At 38.7% G+C, this 13,666-nt stretch overlaps 7 non-coding genes across 7 annotated transcripts; all 7 read left to right on the top strand.

Moving 5' to 3' along the window:
- Positions 1 to 4,154: 4,154 nt before the first annotated feature.
- LOC142347279 (5S ribosomal RNA) lies at positions 4,155 to 4,273 on the top strand. Its single transcript, XR_012760290.1, has one exon. It is a non-coding gene; the product is annotated as a 5S ribosomal RNA (ribosomal RNA).
- A 1,514-nt stretch (positions 4,274 to 5,787) lies between these two features.
- On the top strand, positions 5,788 to 5,906 carry LOC142347282 (5S ribosomal RNA). Its single transcript, XR_012760292.1, has one exon. It is a non-coding gene; the product is annotated as a 5S ribosomal RNA (ribosomal RNA).
- A 1,874-nt stretch (positions 5,907 to 7,780) lies between these two features.
- LOC142347177 (5S ribosomal RNA) lies at positions 7,781 to 7,899 on the top strand. Its single transcript, XR_012760194.1, has one exon. It is a non-coding gene; the product is annotated as a 5S ribosomal RNA (ribosomal RNA).
- A 948-nt stretch (positions 7,900 to 8,847) lies between these two features.
- On the top strand, positions 8,848 to 8,966 carry LOC142347061 (5S ribosomal RNA). The gene has a single exon (XR_012760086.1). It is a non-coding gene; the product is annotated as a 5S ribosomal RNA (ribosomal RNA).
- Positions 8,967 to 9,922: 956 nt separating this feature from the next.
- On the top strand, positions 9,923 to 10,041 carry LOC142347060 (5S ribosomal RNA). The gene has a single exon (XR_012760085.1). It is a non-coding gene; the product is annotated as a 5S ribosomal RNA (ribosomal RNA).
- A 955-nt stretch (positions 10,042 to 10,996) lies between these two features.
- On the top strand, positions 10,997 to 11,115 carry LOC142347034 (5S ribosomal RNA). The gene has a single exon (XR_012760061.1). It is a non-coding gene; the product is annotated as a 5S ribosomal RNA (ribosomal RNA).
- Positions 11,116 to 12,252: 1,137 nt separating this feature from the next.
- On the top strand, positions 12,253 to 12,371 carry LOC142347157 (5S ribosomal RNA). The gene has a single exon (XR_012760175.1). It is a non-coding gene; the product is annotated as a 5S ribosomal RNA (ribosomal RNA).
- The last annotated feature ends 1,295 nt before the right edge of the window (positions 12,372 to 13,666 follow it).

Below are 13,666 nucleotides of genomic sequence, written 5' to 3'. Positions count from 1 at the left end.
AAACGAATTCTTTTAGCCTGATGTTTCTTGAATTGTATCGTTTCGAAAATGATTTTTTAAAATTTTTTATCGAAACAGAATTTGTTACTTCTAAAAATAGAAATTTACGTTACAGTTTTTTTGGTTTCCATATATAGGTTCTACTCTGTTATCCCAATATTAAAATGGCAGCAATAATATGTCAGGTTTTACATCAATTTTACAGAGACTTTAGCGACAAAACTTTATTCATTTCTGTATCATCTAAGGAGTGTAAACCTTATCTACGCAATAAAAAATACTCCGTTGCTACTCAAAACAACAGTTTTTGTTCATTAAAGACTTTTCGCTACCACATTATTCTCATTTCATGCTCAGTGAAAGAGACACTAGAGAAAATTGAAAACTTGTCTTATATTTATCAAACAGTAGATTGTTTATACACACTCTATAAACATCAGTTCTTTTTCATTATAGAAGAGTCAGGCCTGGTCTTTACCCAGTTAACCAGAGCGGAGGAGCAGAACTTGGAGAATAAGTACGTGGGAGAAGTACCCAGTGTCTCCATAAATGATTGAGTAGAAAGAAGTTCAAGCGTCGCCTACTACGCGCTGAAAAAAGAAATGCGAGTACTCAAACCCTTGTCACATCTTTTCTGGATAGAATTCATTCGCTTAGAAAATCAAAGCATGAGACTGAATTCAAAAAAAATGTTGATTGTTTGTTGAATTGTCATGTCATAATTGATAATCCTCTTTTGTATCTTGAAATTAGAAAAAAATGTATTTAATTTGTTATCTTTGTTTTATGATTTGTATTTACAATTTTTATACCAACTTTTTGTGTTAAGAAGCAAAAAAGCCTCGGTGATCAAAAAAGTTAAGCCTCATCGAGCGCGGATACTTTTTTGGAAATCGGTAAAAACTTATTCAAAATGGTTCGCTGTGCCAGATTTTTTTATTTTATCCAAAATTATGGCTCAAGTGGAGCATGCCCACAAAAAATGAGCCAAATGGGACTAAAATTGACGATTTGGTGACCAAAACAAAGTTCGGTGATCGAAAAAGTTAAGCCTCATCGAGCGCGGATACTTTTTTGGAAATCGGTAAAAACTTATTCAAAATGGTTCGCTGTGCCAGATTTTTTTATTTCATCCCAAATTATGGCTCAATTGGAGCATGCCCACAAAAAATGAGCCAAATCGGACTAAAATTGACGATTTGGTGATTAAAACAAAGTTCGGTGATCGAAAAAGTTAAGCCTCATCGAGCGCGGATACTTTTTTGGAAATCCGTAAAAACTTATTCAAAATGGTTCGCTGTGCCAGATTTTTTTATTTATCCCAAATTATGGCTCAAGTGGAGCATGCCCACAAAAAAAGAGCCAAATCGGACTAAAATTGACGATTTGGTGACCAAAACAAAGTTCGGTGATCGAAAAAGTTAAGCCTCATCGAGCGCGGATACTTTTTTGGAAATCGGTAAAATCTTATTCAAAATGGTTGGCTGTGCCAGATTTTTTTATTTTATCCCAAATTATGGCTCAAGTGGAGCATGCCCACAAAAAATGAGCCAAATCGGACTAAAATTGACGATTTGGTGACCAAAACAAAGTTCAGTGATCGAAAAAGTTAAGCATCATCGAGCGCGGATACTTTTTGGGAAATCGGTGAAAACTTATTCAAAACGGTTCGCTGTGCCAGATTTTTTTATTTTATCCCAAATTTTGGCTCAAGTGGAGCATGCCCACAAAAAATGAGCCAAATCGGACTAAAATTGACGATTTGGTGACCAAAACAAAGTTCGGTGATCGAAAAAGTTAAGCCTCATCGAGCGCGGATACTTTTTTGGAAATCGGTAAAAACTTATTCAAAATGGTTCGCTGTGCCAGATTTTTTTATTTTATCCCAAATTATGGCTCAAGTGGAGCATGCCCACAAAAAATGAGCCAAATCGGACTAAAATTGACGATTTGGTGACCAAAACAAAGTTCGGTGATCGAAAAAGTTAAGCATCATCGAGCTCGGATACTTTTTGGGAAATCGGTCAAAACTTATTCAAAACGGTTCGCTGTGCCAGATTTTTTTATTTTATCCCAAATTATGGCTCAAGTGGAGCATGCCAACAAAAAATGAGCCAAATCGGACTAAAATTGACGATTTGGTGACCAAAACAAAGTTCGGTGATCGAAAAAGTTAAGCCTCATCGAGCGCGGATACTTTTTTGGAAATCGGTAAAAACTTATTCAAAATGGTTCGCTGTGCCAGATTTTTTTATTTTATCCCAAATTATGGCTCAAGTGGAGCATGCCCACAAAAAATGAGCCAAATCGGACTAAAATTGACGATTTGGTGACCAAAACAAAGTTCGGTGATCGAAAAAGTTAAGCATCATCGAGCGCGGATACTTTTTGGGAAATCGGTCAAAACTTATTCAAAACGGTTCGCTGTGCCAGATTTTTTTATTTTATCCCAAATTATGGCTCAAGTGGAGCATGCCAACAAAAAATGAGCCAAATCGGACTAAAATTGACGATTTGGTGACCAAAACAAAGTTCGGTGATCGAAAAAGTTAAGCCTCATCGAGCGCGGATACTTTTTTGGAAATCGGTAAAAACTTATTCAAAATGGTTCGCTGTGCCAGATTTTTTTGTTTTAATTATGGCTCAAGTGGAGCATGCCCACAAAAAATGAGCCAAATCGGACTAAAATTGACGATTTGGTGACCAAAACAAAGTTCGGTGATCGAAAAAGTTAAGCCTCATCGAGCGCGGATACTTTTTTGGAAATCGGTAAAAACTTATTCAAAATGGTTCGCTGTGCCAGATTTTTTTATTTTATCCCAAATTATGGCTCAAGTGGAGCATGCCCACAAAAAATGAGCCAAATCGGACTAAAATTGACGATTTGGTGACCAAAACAAAGTTCGGTGATCGAAAAAGTTAAGCATCATCGAGCGCGGATACTTTTTGGGAAATCGGTCAAAACTTATTCAAAACGGTTCGCTGTGCCAGATTTTTTTATTTTATCCCAAATTATGGCTCAAGTGGAGCATGCCAACAAAAAATGAGCCAAATCGGACTAAAATTGACGATTTGGTGACCAAAACAAAGTTCGGTGATCGAAAAAGTTAAGCCTCATCGAGCGCGGATACTTTTTTGGAAATCGGTAAAAACTTATTCAAAATGGTTCGCTGTGCCCGATTTTTTTATTTTATCCCAAATTATGGCTCAAGTGGAGCATGCCCACAAAAAATGAGCCAAATCGGACTAAAATTGACGATTTGGTGACCAAAACAATGTTCGGTGATCGAAAAAGTTAAGCCTCATCGAGCGCGGATACTTTTTTGGAAATCGGTAAAAACTTATTCAAAATGGTTCGCTGTGCCAGATTTTTTTATTTTATCCCAAATTATGGCTCAAGTGGAGCATGCCCACAAAAAATGAGCCAAATCGGACTAAAATTGACGATTTGGTGACCAATAGAAAGTTCGGTGATCGAAAAAGTTAAGCCTCATCGAGCGCGGATACTTTTTGTAAATGACAATTTCAGCAGTAACCATTGCTCCAAACACACCCCATATACTTGTAAAGGCCAGTCTAATAGTTCCCCTGCTTGCGTATACTGTATATTTGATATTTGTAACTGTCTCGGAAACATCAATACTAATTGTATAATTTCCCTTTATTAAACTAACTTTTCAGTTAGTGCAAATCGCTCAGTTCCATTCTTTAGGCTGCACTCCGCTAACGCAGAGTGAATTCAAATAAAACTTATCAAATAGAGTTGATACTTACCTATTTAATAAGTTTATCACAACAATTAGGCTAAAAGCAACTCGCTACTGATTTTCCCAATTACCGGCCTATACCCACTGAAGTCATACTTCCGGTTCAATGTCCGGTTATACAGGTTCCTCGTACCCAATTCATCTGTGCTTTGTTTTGCGGCCGTTCCACTGTATTGTGGATGGTTGGAAGCAAAAAGTTTGCGCGTTTGTCATAATACACTGTATGGCTACGAATTGCATAAATTATAACACAACCGTGGCTAAAATTGCATGTATTAAGTGACTATTTTGCAAACCGCAAGGCGGCGAGTTAAAGTGATCCTGTATATGAATATAAGACTACAATACAATACTGTTGTATATAAATTCGCTCCCGCTTACGCAAATGCCTACGACCATACCATGTTGAATGCACCGGTTCTCGTTCGATCACCGAAAATAAGCAACATTGGGCCTGGTTAGTACTTGGATGGGTGACCGCTTAGGAACACCAGGTGTTGCGGGCTTTTTCTTTTGAGTATTCAAACCTCATAGAATACTTTGGTTCGATATTTACACATTTAAGAGCCTCAAAAAGCCTCGGTGATCGAAAAAGTTAAGCCTCATCGAGCGCGGATACTTTTTTGGAAATCGGTAAAAACTTGTTTGTCCAAAATGGTCCGCAGTGCCAGATTTTTTTATTTTATCCCAAACTATGGCTCAAGTGGAGCATGCAAACAAAAAATGAGCTAAATCGGACTAAAATTGACGATTTGGTGACCAAAACAAAGTTCAATGATCGAAAAAGTTAAGCCTCATCGAGCGCAGATACTTTTCGGAAATCGGTAAAAACTTGTCCGAAATGGTTCGCGGTGCCAGATTTTTTTATTTCATCCCAAACTATGGCTCAAGTGGAGCCTGCCCACAAAAAATGAGCCAAATCAGACTAAAATTGACGATTTGGTGACCAAAACAAAATTCGGTGATCGAAAAAGTTAAGCCTCATCGCGCGCGGTTACTTTTTTGGAAATTGGTAAAAACTTGTCCAAAATGGTTCGCGGTGCCAGATTTTTTCTTTTATCCCAAACTATGGCTCAAGTGGAGCATGCCCACAAAAAATGAGCCAAATCGGACTAAAATTGACGATTTGGTGACCAAAACAAAGTTCGGTGATCGAAAAAGTTAAGCCTCATCGAGCGCGGATACTTTTTTGGAAATCGGTAAAAACTTGTCCAAAATGGTTCGCTGTGCCAGATTTTTTTATTTTATCCCAAATTATGGCTCAAGTGGAGCATGCCCACAAAAAATGAGCCAAATCGGACTAAAATTGACGATTTGGTGACCAATACAAAGTTCGGTGATCGAAAAAGTTAAGCCTCATCGAGCGCGGATACTTTTTGTAAATGACAATTTCAGCAGTAACCATTGCTCCAAACACACCCCATATACTTGTAAAGGCCATTCTAATAGTTCCCCTGCTTGCGTATACTGTATATTTGATATTTGGAACTGTCTCGGAAACATCAATACTAACTGTATAATTTCCCTTTATTAAACTAACTTTTCAGTTAGTGCAAATCGCTCAGTTCCATTCTTTAGGCTGAACTCCGCTAACGCAGAGTGCATTCAAATAAAACTTATCAAATAGAGTTGATACTTACCTATTTAATAAGTTTATCACAACAATTAGGCTAAAAGAAATTCGCCACTGATTTTCCCTATTACCGGCCTAATCCCACTGAAGTCATACTTCCGGTTCAATGTCCGGTTATAGAGGTTCCTCGTACCCAATTCATCTGTGCTTTGTTTTGTGGCCGTTCCACTGTATTGTGGATGGTTGGAAGCAAAAAGTTTGCGCGTTTGTCATAATACACTGTATGGCTACGAATTGCATAAATTATAACACAACCGTGGCTAAAATTGCATGTATTAAGTGACTATTTTGCAAACCGCAAGGCGGCGAGTTAAAGTGATCCTGTATATGAATATAAGACTACAATACAATACTGTTGTATATAAATTCGCTCCCGCTTACGCAAATACCTACGACCATACCATGTTGAATGCACCGGTTCTCGTTCGATCACCGAAAATAAGCAACATTGGGCCTGGTTAGTACTTGGATGGGTGACCGCTTAGGAACACCAGGTGTTGCGGGCTTTTTCTTTTGAGTATTCAAACCTCATAGAATACTTTGGTTCGATATTTACACATTTTAGAGCCTCAAAAAGCCTCGGTGATCGAAAAAGTTAAGCCTCATCGAGCGCGGATACTTTTTTGGAAATCGGTAAAAACTTGTTTGTCCAAAATGGTCCGCAGTGCCAGATTTTTTTATTTTATCCCAAACTATGGCTCAAGTGGAGCATGCAAACAAAAAATGAGCTAAATCGGACAAAAATTGACGATTTGGTGACCAAAACAATGTTCAATGATCGAAAAAGTTAAGCCTCATCGAGCGCGGATACTTTTCGGAAATCGGTAAAAACTTGTCCGAAATGGTTCGCGGTGCCAGATTTTTTTATTCCATCCCAAACTATTGCTCAAGTGGAGCCTGCCCACAAAAAATGAGCCAAATCAGACTAAAATTGACGATTTGGTGACCAAAACAAAATTCGGTGATCGAAAAAGTTAAGCCTCATCGCGCGCGGTTACTTTTTTGGAAATTGGTAAAAACTTGTCCAAACTGGTTCGCTGTGCCAGATTTTTTTATTTTATCCCAAACTATGGCTCAAGTGGAGCATGCCCACAAAAAATGAGCCAAATTGGACTAAAATTGACGATTTGGTGACCAATACAAAGTTCGGTGATCGAAAAAGTTAAGCCTCATCGAGCGCGGATACTTTTTTGGAAATTGGTAAAAACTTGTCCAAAATGGTTCGCTGTGCAAGATTTTTTTATTTTATCCCAAACTATGGCTCAAGTGGAGTATGCCCACAAAAATTGAGCCAAATCGGACTAAAATTGACGATTTGGTGACCAAAACAATGTTCGATGATCGAAAAAGTTAAGCCTCATCGAGCGCGGATACTTTTTTGGAAATGGGTAAAAACTTGTCCAAAATGGTTCGCGGTGCCAGATTTTTTCTTTTATCCCAAACTATGGCTCAAGTGGAGCATGCCCACAAAAAATGAGCCAAATCGGACTTAAAATTGACGATTTGGTGACCAAAACAAAGTTCGGTGATCGAAAAAGTTAAGCCTCATCGAGCGCGGATACTTTTTTTGGAAATCGGTAAAAACTTGTCCAAAATGGTTCGCTGTGCCAGATTTTTTATTTTATCCCAAACTATGGCTCGAGTGGAGCATGCACACAAAAAATGAGCCAAATCGGACTAAAATTGACGATTTGGTGACCAATACAAAGTTCGGTGATCGAAAAAGTTAAGCCTCATCGAGCGCGGATACTTTTTGTAAATGACAATTTCAGCAGTAACCATTGCTCCAAACACACCCCATATACTTGTAAAGGCCATTCTAATAGTTCCCCTGCTTGCGTATACTGTATATTTGATATTTGGAACTGTCTCGGAAACATCAATACTAACTGTATAATTTCCCTTTATTAAACTAACTTTTCAGTTAGTGCAAATCGCTCAGTTCCATGCTAACGCAGAGTGCATTCAAATAAAACTTATCAAATAGAGTTGATACTTACCTATTTAATAAGTTTATCACAACAATTAGGCTAAAAGAAATTCGCCACTGATTTTCCCTATTACCGGCCTAATCCCACTGAAGTCATACTTCCGGTTCAATGTCCAGTTATAGAGGTTCCTCGTACCCAATTCATCTGTGCTTTGATTTGCGGCCGTTCCACTGTACTGTGGATGGTTGGAAGCAAAAAGTTTGCGCGTTTGTCATAATACACTGTATGGCTACGAATTGCATAAATTATAACACAACCGTGGCTAAAATTGCATGTATTAAGTGACTATTTTGCAAACCGCAAGGCGGCGAGTTAAAGTGATCCTGTATATGAATATAAGACTAAAATACAATACTGTTGTATATAAATTCGCTCCCGCTTACACAAATGCCTACGACCATACCATGTTGAATGCACCGGTTCTCGTCCGATCACCGAAGTTAAGCAACATTGGGCCTGGTTAGTACTTGGATGGGTGACCGCTTGGAAACAACAGGTGTTGTAGGCTTTTTCTTTTGAGTATTCAAACCTCATAGAATACTTTTATTCGATATTTACACATTTTAGAGCCTCAAAAAGCCTCGGTGATCGAAAAAGTTAAGCCTCATCGAGCGCGGATACTTTTTTGGAAATCGGTGAAAACTTGTCCAAAATGGTTCGCTGTGCCAGATTTTTTTATTTTATTCCAAATTATGGCTCAAGTGGAGCATGCACACAAAAAATGAGCCAAATCGAACTAAAATTGACGATTTGGTGACCAATACAAAGTTCGGTGATCGAAAAAGTTAAGCCTCATCGAGCGCGGATACTTTTTGTAAATGACAATTTCAGCAGTAACCATTGCTCCAAACACATCCCATATACTTGCAAAGGCCATTCTAATAGTTCCCCTGCTTGCGTATACTGTATATTTGATATTTGGAACTGTCTCGGAAACATCAATACTAATTGTATAATTTCCCTTTATTAAACTAACTTTTCAGTTAGTGCAAATCGCTCAGTTCCATTCTTTAGGCTGCACTCCGCTAACGCAGAGTGCATTCAAATAAAATTTATCAAATAGAGTTGATACTTACCTATTTAATAAGTTTATCACAACAATTAGGCTAAAAGAAATTCGCCACTGATTTTCCCTATTACCGGCCTAATCCCACTGAAGTCATACTTCCGGTTCAATGTCCGGTTATAGAGGTTCCTCGTACCCAATTCATCTGTGCTTTGATTTGCGGCCGTTCCACTGTATTGTGGATGGTTGGAAGCAAAAAGTTTGCGCGTTTGTCATAATACACTGTATGGCTACGAATTGCATAAATTATAACACAACCGTGGCTAAAATTGCATGTATTAAGTGACTATTTTGCAAACCGCAAGGCGGCGAGTTAAAGTGATCCTGTATTTGAATATAAGACTAAAATACAATACTGTTGTATATAAATTCGCTCCCGCTTACGCAAATGCCTACGACCATACCATGTTGAATGCACCGGTTCTCGTCCGATCACCGAAGTTAAGCAACATTGGGCCTGGTTAGTACTTGGATGGGTGACCGCTTGGAAACACCAGGTGTTGTAGGCTTTTTCTTTTGAGTATTCAAACCTCATAGAATACTTTTATTCGATATTTACACATTTTAGAGCCTCAAAAAGCCTCGGTGATCGAAAAAGTTAAGCCTCATCGAGCGCGGATACTTTTTTGGAAATCGGTGAAAACTTGTCCAAAATGGTTCGCTGTGCCAGATTTTTTTATATTATTCCAAACTATGGTTCTATGGCTCAATTGGAGCATGCCCACAACAAATGAGCCAAATCGGAAAAAAATTGACGATTTGGTGACCAATACAATGTTCGGTGATCGAAAAAGTTAAGCCTCATCGAGCGCGGATACTTTTTGTAAATGACAATTTCAGCAGTACCCATTGCTCCAAACACACCCCATATACTTGTAGAGGCCATTCTCATAGTTCCCCTGCTTGCGTATACTGTATATTTGATATTTGTAACTGTCTCGGAAACATCAATACTAATTGTATAATTTCCCTTTATTAAACTAATTTTTCAGTTAGTGCAAATCTCTCAGTTCCATTCCTTAGGCTGCACTCCGCTAACGCAGAGTGCATTCAAATAAAGCTTATCAAATAGAGTTGATACTTACCTATTTAATAAGATTATCACAACAATTAGGCTAAAAGCAATTCGCCACTGATTTTCCCAATTACCGGCCTAAACCCACTGAAGTCATACTTCCGGTTCAATGTCCGGTTATACAGGTTCCTCGTACCCAATTCATCTGTGCTTTGTTTTGCGGCCGTTCCACTGTATTGTGGATGGTTGGAAGCAAAAAGTTTGCGCGTTTGTCATAATACACTGTATGGCTACGAATTGCATAAATTATAACACAACCGTGGCTAAAATTGCATGTATTAAAGGACTATTTTGCAAACCGCAAGGCGGCGAGTTAAAGTGATCCTGTATATGAATATAAGACTAAAATACAATACTGTTGTATATAAATTCGCTCCCGCTTACGCAAATGCCTACGACCATACCATGTTGAATGCACCGGTTCTCGTCCGATCACCGAAGTTAAGCAACATTGGGCCTGGTTAGTACTTGGATGGGTGACCGCTTGGAAACACCAGGTGTTGTAGGCTTTTTCTTTTGAGTATTCAAACCTCATAGAATACTTTTATTCGATATTTACACATTTTAGAGCCTCAAAAAGCCTCGGTGATCGAAAAAGTTAAGCCTCATCGAGCGCGGATACTTTTTTGGAAATCGGTGAAAACTTGTCCAAAATGGTTCGCTGGGCCAGATTTTTTTATTTTATCCCAAACTATGGCTCTATGGCTCAAGTGGAGCATGCCAACAACAAATGAGCCAAATCGGAAAAAAATTGACGATTTGGTGACCAATACAAACTCGGTGATCGAAAAAGTTAAGCCTCATCGAGCGCGGATACTTTTTGTAAATGACAATTTCAGCAGTACCCATTGCTCCAAACACACCCCATATACTTGTAGAGGCCATTCTCATAGTTCCCCTGCTTGCGAATACTGTATATTTGATATTTGTAACTGTCTCGGAAACATCAATACTAATTGTATAATTTCCCTTTATTAAACTAATTTTTCAGTTAGTGCAAATCGCTCAGTTCCATTCCTTAGGCTGCACTCCGCTAACGCAGAGTGCATTCAAATAAAACTTATCAAATAGAGTTGATACTTACCTATTTAATAAGATTATCACAACAATTAGGCTAAAAGCAATTCGACACTGATTTTCCCAATTACCGGCCTAAACCCACTGAAGTCATACTTCCGGTTCAATGTCCGGTTATACAGGTTCCTCGTACCCAATTCATCTGTGCTTTGTTTTGCGGCCGTTCCACTGTATTGTGGATGGTTGGAAGCAAAAAGTTTGCGCTTTTGTCATAATACACTGTATGGCTACGAATTGCATAAATTATAACACAACCGTGGCTAAAATTGCATGTATTAAGTGACTATTTTGCCAACCGCAAGGCGGCGAGTTAAAGTGATCCTGTATATGAATATAAGACTACAATACAATACTGTTGTATATAAATTCGCTCCCGCTTACGCAAATGCCTACGACCATACCATTTTGAATGCACCGGTTCTCGTCCGATCACCGAAGTTAAGCAACATTGGGCCTGGTTAGTACTTGGATGGGTGACCGCTTGGGAACACCAGGTGTTGTAGGCTTTCTCTTTTGAGTATTCAAACCTCATAGAATACTTTTATTCGATATTTACACATTTTAGAGCCTCAAAAAACCTCGGTGATCGAAAAAGTTAAGCCTCATCGAGCGCGGATACTTTTTTGGAAATCGGTAAAAACTTGTCCAAAATGGTTCGCAGTGCCAGATTTTTTTATTTTATTCCAAACTACGGCTCAAGTGGAGCATGCCCACAAAAAATGAGCCAAATCGGATTAAAATTGACGATTTGGTGACCAATACAATGTTCGGTGATCGAAAAAAATAAGCCTCATCGAGCGCGGATACTTTTTAGGAAATCGGTAAAAACTTGTCCAAAATGGTTCGCTGTGCCGGATTGTTTTTATTTTATCCCAAACTATGGCTCAAGTGGAGCATGCCCACAACAAATGAGCAAAATCAGAAAAAAATTGACGATTTGGTGACCAATACAATATTCGGTGATCGAAAAAGTTAAGCCTCATCGAGCGCGGATACTTTTTGTAAAAGACAATTTCAGCAGTAACCATTGCTCCAAACACACCCCATATACTTGTAGAGGCCATTCTCATAGTTCCCCTGCTTGCGTATACTGTATATTTGATATTTGTAACTGTCTCGGAAACATCAATACTGATTGTCTAATTTCCCTTTATTAAACTAACTTTTCAGTTAGTGCAAATCGCTCAGTTCCATTCTTTAGGCTGCACTCCGCTAACGCAGAGTGCATTCAAATAAAACTTATCAAATAGAGTTGATACTTACCTATTTAATAAGTTTATCACAACAATTAGGCTGAAAGCAATTCGCCACTGATTTTCCCAATTACCGGCCTAAACCCACTGAAGTCATACTTCCGGTTCAATGTCCGGTTATACAGGTTCCTCGTACCCAATTCATCTGTGCTTTGTTTTGCGGCCGTTCTACTGTATTGTGGATGGTTGGAAGCAAAAAGTTTGCGCGTTTGTCATAATACACTGTATGGCTACGAATTGCATAAATTATAACACAACCGTGGCTAAAATTGCATGTATTAAGTGACTATTTTGCAAACCGCAAGGCGGCGAGTTAAAGTGATCCTGTAAATGAATATAAGACTACAATACAATACTGTTGTATATAAATTCGCTCCCGCTCACGCAAATACCTACGACCATACCATTTTGAATGCACCGGTTCTCGTCCGATCACCGAAGTTAAGCAACATTGGGCCTGGTTAGTACTTGGATGGGTGACCGCTTGGGAACACCAGGTGTTGTAGGCTTTTTCTTTTGAGTATTCAAACCTCATAGAATACTTTTATTCGATATTTACACATTTTAGAGCCTCAAAAAGCCTCGGTGATCGAAAAAGTTAAGCCTCATCGATCGCGGATACTTTTTTGTAAATTGGTAAAAACTTGTCCAAAATGGTTCGCTGTGCCTAATTTTTTTTATTTTATCCCAAACTACGGCTCAAGTGGAGTATGCCCACAGAAAATGAGCCAAATCGGACCAAAATTGACGATTTGGTGACCAAAACAAAGTTCGGTGATCGAAAAAATTAAGCCTCATCGAGCGCGGATACTTTTTTGGAAATCGGTTAAAACTTGTCCAAAATGGTTCGCTGTGCCAGATTTATTTATTTTATCCCAAATTTTGGCTCAAGTGGAGCATGCCCACAAAAAATGAGCCAAATCGGACCAAAATTGACGATTTGGTGACCAAAACAAAGTTCGGTGATCGAAAAAATTAAGCCTCATCGAGCGCGGATACTTTTTTGGAAATTGATAAAAACTTGTCCAAAATGGTTCGCTGTGCCAGATTTTTTAATCCTATCCCAAACTATGGCTCAAGTGGAGCATGCCCACAAAAAATGAGCCAAATCGGACCAAAATTGACGATTTGGTGACCAAAACAAAGTTCGGTGATCGAAAAAATTAAGCCTCATCGAGCGCGGATACTTTTTTGGAAATTGATAAAAACTTGTCCAAAATGGTTCGCTGTGCCAGATTTTTTTATCCTATCCCAAACTATGGCTTAAGTGGAGTATGCCCACAAAAATGAGCCAAATCGGACTAAAATTGACGATTTGGTGACCAAAACAATGTTCGGTGATCGAAAAAGTTAAGCCTCATCGAGCGCGGATACTTTTTGTAAAAGACAATTTCAGCAGTAACCATTGCTCCAAACACACCCCATATACTTGTAGAGGCCATTCTCATAGTTCCCCTGCTTGCGTATACTGTATATTTGATATTTGTAACTGTCTCGGAAACATCAATACTGATTGTCTAATTTCCCTTTATTAAACTAACTTTTCAGTTAGTGCAAATCGCTCAGTTCCATTCTTTAGGCTGCACTCCGCTAACGCAGAGTGCATTCAAATAAAACTTATCAAATAGAGTTGATACTTACCTATTTAATAAGTTTATCACAACAATTAGGCTGAAAGCAATTCGCCACTGATTTTCCCAATTACCGGACTAAACCCACTGAAGTCATACTTCCGGTTCAATGTCCGGTTATACAGGTTCCTCGTACCCAATTCATCTGTGCTTTGTTTTGCGGCCGTTCTACT

The sequence above is a fragment of the Convolutriloba macropyga genome, chromosome 9 (assembly GCF_964194025.1).
Source record: "Convolutriloba macropyga chromosome 9, txConMacr16.3, whole genome shotgun sequence".
Lineage (NCBI taxonomy): Eukaryota > Metazoa > Xenacoelomorpha > Acoela > Convolutidae > Convolutriloba > Convolutriloba macropyga.
Note: the sequence above shows the minus strand (reverse complement) of the source record. Positions and strands in the feature narration are given on the sequence as shown.